The sequence below is a fragment of the Aethalodelphis obliquidens genome, unplaced genomic scaffold (assembly GCF_003676395.1).
Source record: "Aethalodelphis obliquidens isolate GAN/ISIS:26980383/991018 unplaced genomic scaffold, ASM367639v1 scaffold8, whole genome shotgun sequence".
NCBI lineage: Eukaryota > Metazoa > Chordata > Mammalia > Artiodactyla > Delphinidae > Aethalodelphis > Aethalodelphis obliquidens.
In genome coordinates this window covers 24322437-24330614 of record NW_020837952.1, presented here as the reverse complement: position 1 = coordinate 24330614, position 8178 = coordinate 24322437, and the positions used below count along the sequence as shown (strand labels likewise).

Here is an 8178-nt window from a genome sequence, read left to right as displayed (position 1 = left end):
ACACACACACACACACACACACACACACACACACACACACACACACACACACACACATATATATGGTATAAAACTCATTTTACTTAAAAGAGCCAAACTACAAAACCCACTTTAGAATGAAGTATCTGATTTTAATGCAAAAGAAAAAACAAACAAAAAACTTAATGATCATTATGGCTAAGCTTATTCACTATGGTAGGCTCTGTATAGTCATATATCAGGACTCAAAGAGGAGGAAGGGAGATCCCACATGTAGGTGGCTTAATCAATCAATCTCTCTCCAATTAAGTATTGACTTTCAAAAACTAGACATTTGTGTTTAGTTAGCAATGGTAAAAAGACCCTACTAGCAAGTAATAGCTGCATGCCTATAGTAAACATTATCTAAGTTTTCTCAAGTTTCTTAAGCACTCTAAATGCCAAGAGTCCACAGGAGCAAAATAAATTCAATGTGTCTAAATTTTTCTATTTAAAAATTATCATGGGCCTTCCCTTGTGGCACAGTGGTTGAGAATCTGCCTGCTGATTCAGGGGACACGGGTTCGAGCCCTGGTCTGGGACGATCCCACATGCCGTGGAGGAACTAGGCCCGTGAGCCACAACTACTGAGCCTGCACGTCTGGAGCCTGTGATCCGCAACAAGAGAGGCCACGATAGTGAGAGGCCCGCGCACCGTGATGAAGAGTGGTCCCCGCTTGCCGCAAATGGAGAAAGCCCTTGCACGGAAACAAAGACCCAACACAGCCAAAAATAAATAAATAAATAATATAATAATTAAAAATGAATATCTGCTTATAAAAAAATTATTATGTATATAAACAACTTTTAAAGCTGTTAATGGATGCTACTCCCTAGTAGGCTTAGAGACTACATACAGTAGCTTAAAACACACTGAAACTAATTATCTTTAAGGAGGTTTGAAACACACTGGCAATGACCTGACAAAAAAGCCATTTTTAAGAGTTCTCTGAGGCGTACTCAGAGTAAAGATCTGAATCTTCAGGGCCAGCCCAAAAGGCTCTTGGGAAGGGAAAAAAACGTTAAATTTGGCAGTTGGGTAGAAAGGATGAAAGTGGATAGGAAGCCAAGATACAAATGAGATATAGAAATAATGGTGTGTTTATTTGTTTGTGTGTGTGTGTGTGTGTGTGTGTGTGTGTGTTAGAAGTATGTTAATAATTGGGCTAGATAACCTGTCATTGAAGGCACAGAATGAACAAAGAAAGGAAGTTAAGAGTTTATCATTTTATAATGCAGTTGGAAACATTGATCAGCAGATGGCACACTTGTCAGGAAACCTGTTTCACTGCACTAAAGAATTGCTCAGACACTTGACAAGTTTCATGGCATGTCACACATTGCTTCTAGGAAGCGCAGGGAAAAGATGCACGCATATTTACATACTTGAATTCTTCAATAACCCATTCACAGAACAGTCATTTTTCTATTAGAGCAGAGGAAGAATAGGAGGCCCCACATAAGTACAAAGTAATTCTAATTAAGAATTCCAGCTTCAGAATCTTGAAAAGGAATAATGATGTTAGAGGATTAACATGATCTGATTTTAAGACGTAATATAATGCTAAGATAATCATAACAGTCTGGTACTGACATAAAGACAAAAAGATCAATGGAAGAGACAGTCCATACATGACCCAAATGATTTTGACAAAGGTGTCAAAGGGATTCAGTGGGGAAAGGAAGGTCTTCCAACATATTTTGCTAGAGTAAATAGATATCTGTATAGAAGAAACTGGACCTTGTTTCATACCTCAGGCTACACTCAAAAATTAACTTAATCAGGTCTGGATTACAAACCTAAATGTAAAAAAACATACTATCAAGTTCATTGAAGAAAACATAGCAAATTATCTTTGTGATCAATTAGAAAAAAATTTTTAATAGAACAAAAAAAGAACGAACCGTTCTTATAATTTTTAAGAAATTATAATAAATCTGATTTCATCAGACTTAAAATTTCTGCTCATTGAGAAACACCATTAAGAAAATGAGAGGGAGGGAGACGCAAGAGGGAAGAGATATGGGGATATATGTATATATATATATATATGTATATATATAAAACTGATTCACTTTGTTATAAAGCAGAAACTAACACACCATTGTAAAGCAATTATACTCCAATAAAGATGTTAAAAAAAAAAGAAGGCAAACCACAAAATGAGAAAATATTTGCAGTACATAACTCATATATTTGTATCCAGATCATCTAAATAATACCTACAAATAAATACTAATATGATGATCAAACAAGTCAGTTAAAAAGGGCAAAAGACTTGACACTTCAGAAAAGTGTATATTGGAATGCCAACAAACACATGAAAAACGTGCATCATAACCATCAGGGAAATGCACAATAAAACCACACGAAGATATGACTTCACACTCATTAGAAGGGCTAAAGTTAAAGTGTAATAGCATTTAATGTGGGAGAGAATTCGGAGCAATGGCACTGCTCAGATATTACTGGTGGAAGTATAAAACTGCTCCACATCTGTGGAAAATCATGAGACAGTTTTTTATAAAATTATAAATATAGCTACCTTATGATCCATTAATTCCACCCCTGTGCATTTGCCCAAAATAAATAAAAATGTCTCCCAAAATATTACATACAAATATTCATGGTAATCTTACTCATAATAACCTAAAACTGTAAACAACCCAGTCATCCATCAACAGGAAAAAGAATATTCAACTGTAACATATTCATACAATGAAACACTATTCAGCAATAATAAAGAATAAGCTTCTGATGAAGGTAAATGGATAAATCTCAAAAACTTTATGCTTAGGAGAAGCCAGACATAAGGACATACCTACTGTATAACCCATTGTTGCAATGTTCAAGAACAAACAAAATCATTCTATGAAGCAAGAAATCAGAAGAGCCATTGCCTCTAGGAGAGAGTGGGATAAACTGGAAAGATGGCAATGCTACGTATCCTGATTGAGGCTTTGGTTACATGCGTGCATACACTTATCAAAACTCATCAAACTACACTTGAGATCTGTGCATCTTACTGTTTGAAATTATACCAGCAAAAAAGGAGAAAATATTCAATTGAACAGAACACCTTGTGTCAGAACTTACTGAGGAAAAAAGGTTGACTATTTAACATGTTACACTCAGGTGAGATTCTCTTTTGAATTAAAATTTTAAAAGAGACATTTCTGTAGTAAAAGAGGCCTTCATGTTACTGAAAATACCCACTGGCTACTGTCCTGTTGCTTTGGTGCTCTTTTTCCTTGCACTCACAGGACACAAAAGGAATGCCAAAGACTTCCTGGGCCAGAATTCCTATTCGCTAAAGGTTTGATAGATTTGACATCACCGACATAAATAACTCTTACCTGCCTTTCACCAAAAAGATACCTAAAGTGTGTTTTTCTGAATTGAACGTTATTTTACCTAGGCTTTCAATATCACTGCTCTGAAGGGAGATGAAGTAAGTTGGGGAACCACTGTTTTGGACTGAAATATTTTCAAAATTAAAAGATAGAATAAAGTGCTTGCCAGAGAGAAGTGATCGAGCCATCTTGGAGGTAATAACAATGAAGACAGGAATACTGCATATATTTAGATACGTAACAACAACTTCAGAAAAATTTAAACATAGATAAAATCCCAGTGCCAGAAGTCTAAGAATGTGACAAAAAATTTTCTTAGAATCTTAGTCAACCCTGATAAAAAAACTAAAAGGAAAACTATTCTGATAAATTCTTGCCTCCACGAGATCCAAAATGCCAGTCAGTACTTTTTCTTTGTGTCCACATTTCACTCTTCAGATTCTACTCTATTCCAGATCCCTTCTCCCAGCATTTGCTCTTACCTCCTACCTGAAGGCAAAACGTCAAGATGCTCTTAACTTTCCATTTGCATACATATGGAGATACTTTATCTTTTATAGTCAACCATTTTCCACATATCTTAGAAGAAAAGTTTGCTGACAATCAATAAGGAGCACCAAGAAGAAAGGATGCCTCTTCCCTAGCTGAATTCTGACCCAGTTGAGAAAGAAGACAAAAATCAATGAAGTCCAAAATATCATCTTTCTTATTGTTGAAGTTAACATTGGAGACAATGACTGAAGTGTGAGAGTTAAATAAAGCTTCTAATATCGAAAACCAGAACTAAGCAGTCTTACCAACCCAGTCATAGCAATAAGAAGTAAAGGAGAATTCACAACAGAAAGTAAAGAAGAAGAGTGGGCTACGAACACCCAGCTTGTCCAAATTCACAAATTAAGCAACTTATGCCTCCTTCTTCCGTTAGGGGAGTAGTGGGTAGAAGGTGGAAAGCAGTGTTACCCTAGTTAAGTATTCTTTCCTCGTGGCGGGAAATACCACCACTGGGTGGGAAAGAAGTTCATCTCTATTTCTCACCCTCATCCCTGCTGCATCCCTCCCCCCTGACATAAAAATATCTGTCCTAAACTTTTATCAGAATTGAATCCAGACACTGTAGCTCTAGAACCTGTTATTTTCTCTCTCCCTCCATCAGTTAATCCTCCCTTTTCCCTGTAACTCCTGGCTTCTTTCCTCCTTCAGTGTGATAGGATGCAATTTCTATTGTTAAAAACCTTTCCCCTCACCCACACACCCTCTTTTGTCTATAAACCGTCTCTTTGCATTCTCAGCTCAGTTTCTGAAGGACCGATACATGATGTCCGCCTCCACACTGCCCATTACTTCTCCATCCGCTGTAATCTGGCCTTCCTCTCACCGACCCACTGATAGTTTGGTACCTCAAGTCAGCAACTGTCTCTGAGCGATCAAAACTACTGCGTGTATAACACTCCTTATCCCACTGGACTTTTCAATGTCAGTTAATACTGTTGACCATTCTTTCCTTCTCAAAGATACCTCGTTATTGTCTTTTCTGACACTGTCTTCTCCGGCTTCCTTCATACTCCTCAGGCTGCTGCTTCTCTATTTTCCCAGCAGTTCCTCCTCTTCCTCCAAGGGTTGGTGTTCCTCAGTGTCTCATCTCTAGCTTTCTCTTCTCATACTGTACCCCTTTGCTGAGTGGTCTCTTTCACCCCCCTGGAGTCAACTATCACTTAAAAATGGGTAACTCTTGTACTTTTTAAGCTGTCCTTTAAGTTCCTCTCCTGAGACCAAGACTCAAATACTTCCCTCCTACAAGTGAAGCAGACTCAGCAGGGCCTGAAAGGAATGCATTGTCCTGTTCACCACCTTGTATGTGCTCTCCCTCAGTGAATGGCATCAAACTCTGCTCATTCATTTGTAAGTGCTCCTCAAGACTCAACCTCTCATTCATCTCATCATCTCCATTCAAGACTTATCAATGGAGTCCTAATATCATCCTACCCTTCATAGTTTCCCTAGAATCTCCATTAGGTCCCTAACATTAACAGAGGCCTTCATCAACTCTTACCTGGACATTTATGATATTCAAGTGCACCACCCTCAGTCATACTGAAATTAAAAAGAGCTAAATGTAAAGTCCTGAATTGGGGTTAGAAACAAAGAGAAAGAGCCAGAGCTTAGTGAACTGCAAATTCAAATGAGTTAACATTGAACAGTAACTGCTCAGAAGTCTAATATAGACACAATCATATTTAAGATGCCTTTGTTCACAAGTAAAAGAATGCAAATGCCAACTGTTTTTTTTTTTTTAAGTTTTGGAATTACTTAAAAGATAATGAGATACTTAAAGAATCTCAAAGGAAGCAGGACCTCACGAGGCTCTTGAAACAGAAGCCAGAAAGCCTTCAGGAATCTGGGCACACACTCTTCACCTTTTCTCTCTTTCCTCTCTGTCCTTCTGTTTATTTCTGATCTCTCTGGGACTAGATTTCTCTCCTTCTTAGGGTACCATATGGTATAAGATGGCTGAGGTACTGCCCCTGCATTTTTACAGATCTCTTAATTTGACCCACATAAAGAGACTGACCAGAATCAAATTATTTTTAAAAATCCTGAGAAAGGTGGAAGCCACAGAAACACACCTACTCACATCAATTGAAGGGTTGTTAGAAAACAGAGGTTATGCCAACAAATGAAACAAGTACCAGCTAGCATTCTGCAGAAGCCTGGGGAGCTTCCTTGAAGAAATAAGGAATTCCTATGTCCCTTTTTTGTCCCCAAAGAGAAAACAGTTAAGGCATGATATTCATACAGTGATAACCTTGAGTTATTAATAAAAAACTATGCTTAGTACATTCTGTTTTCTGAATCAAATGCCTGCAATACTTAAGATTTCCACAGAAATGATAATTTCCATTAAAGTACCTTAAAGCAAACATTACAAGGTTAAGCGCTTAAACGTCAGTTATGAGAAAAGTTCACTTATCCATTCCCCTGGTATGCTGAATGGTTGAGGTATTCTGCTTCCAATCCCTTCTCAAATAAGGTTGATTACACATTTTAAAAATACAACGTAACTGTATAATGTCTACTGCTTCCTCCTAATCTACCACTCCCATTTGCCCACCAGCTTCATCCTTTTCTATTTACTGGAGTTTATATGTACTTTATTTATAAATCCCTATCAAATATTAAGTACTTAAAATAGAAACTAAATTGTCAAATTCCTAACAGCAAACCAAAGCCAATAAGGTATAATATCAGAGACTGCTACTTCTCCTTTAGAAAATCATGCAATTTAGCAATCTTAAAGTTATAAGAAACAAAATATTCCAAATTTAAATTTGTGAGAAAATAACAACAACCACCTGTTTACTTGATGTAAGAAAACTAACCAGTGCCTAGAAAACAGAGGTTGGCAGTGTTAGGGTAATATCCTAGAATTTTAAAAAATGATTTTATATCATTATTGCTTTAGAACAGTGAATTTATTTGCTACTTTAGTAGATTGTTAAGGCCTAAAAAATAGTTTGGCTCCAAAACACATTCATTTACATATTAGTAACAGCAGCAGCAGCAGGCTTGCTAATTGCTGAGTGATGCGCTAATCACTCTATGAACACATCTCATTTATCTACACAGCAAGCCTATGTAGGCACTGGTATAGCCCCATTTTACAGATGAGACAGTGAGGTTTACAGTACTTAAGTAACTTGCCTGAGAGCTAGTTAAGTGAAATCAGGATTAGAAGGCAAATCCCTCTGTTCCTGTCTGGCTACAGAATTTGCTGGATGCAGCACAAAATAAAAATGTGAGGACACTTGTTCAAAAATGATTAAGAATGTTAAGATGGCCACAGCAGAGCATTAAACCAAGCGTGGGCTCTTCTAAGTGCACCAAGAGTCAGCCCTGCCTCTGCTCCATCAGATCACAAAATGCATGAAACTCTCTCTTTTTTTTAATCTAAATTATGTTCTTCAAAGAATAAGTCGTTGTAATGGCTAATTAGCCAATCACAAACTAAGACTCAGAATTCATATTATGGGCTGTACCTAGATACACTCAATAATATTTGTTGAATAAATAAACTTACTTCTTGGCCTCAAACTGAACCCCTCTCTTCAATAACTCACATTGAAAATGCCTCTGGTTAAACGCAGGGATGGGTTAAGAAAAGATAAACAGATCATAAGGAATCCATCCACACCACTGGTAGAAACACTTCACGTTCCATTTGTGCTGGCTTGGGAGTTTTTATGACTGTAATGAAGCTATTTTACGATCTAATTATCATTTCTATCTAGAGTTGACATTTAAATTCTGGGGCTCTAAGTGAAGCTTAAAGAATGTACTCCTCACCTCCCCACCTCCACCCCCAGAACACACCACCCTCATCCCACCCCTAAGCCCTTAACTTTCCCTAATAAATAGTTTACCAGCAGAAGCAAAAAAAGTTCTTTCTCCTCAGTCTGTGCCCGGTGAAGGGCAACGTGATTGATACTTAAGCTCTGCCTTTCAAAAGACATTAAAGGGTCCAGTTTGCAAGCTACACAAGAAGAGTTCTGCGAAAAGAAAAGAAAGCCTACCTCCTTCTAATCCTGGGGGTTTATAGGAAGGAAAAAATAAAAACAAAAACCAACATAAGACATGCTTGTTGGCTCTGCAGGGGGAGCACGGAAAACAGTGTATCTTCCTGAAAGAGGTCACAGGAGGATGCCACTTTGTGGGCTCCGCTTTGATGAGCCCGCCAGGGAGCCAAGATATCAAGGTGGTAGAATCCTATCAGGCAGAGGATAACATTAACGCTAGCATTCAGAACGCTAA

The 8178-nt window shown here is 37.7% G+C and overlaps 1 protein-coding gene across 4 annotated transcripts in view; it reads right to left on the bottom strand.

The window, feature by feature from the left end:
• Positions 1 to 8178, bottom strand: part of NAV3 (neuron navigator 3) — a 592658-nt gene that overhangs the window by 504746 nt on the left and 79734 nt on the right. The gene's annotated exons all lie outside the window — the stretch shown is intronic.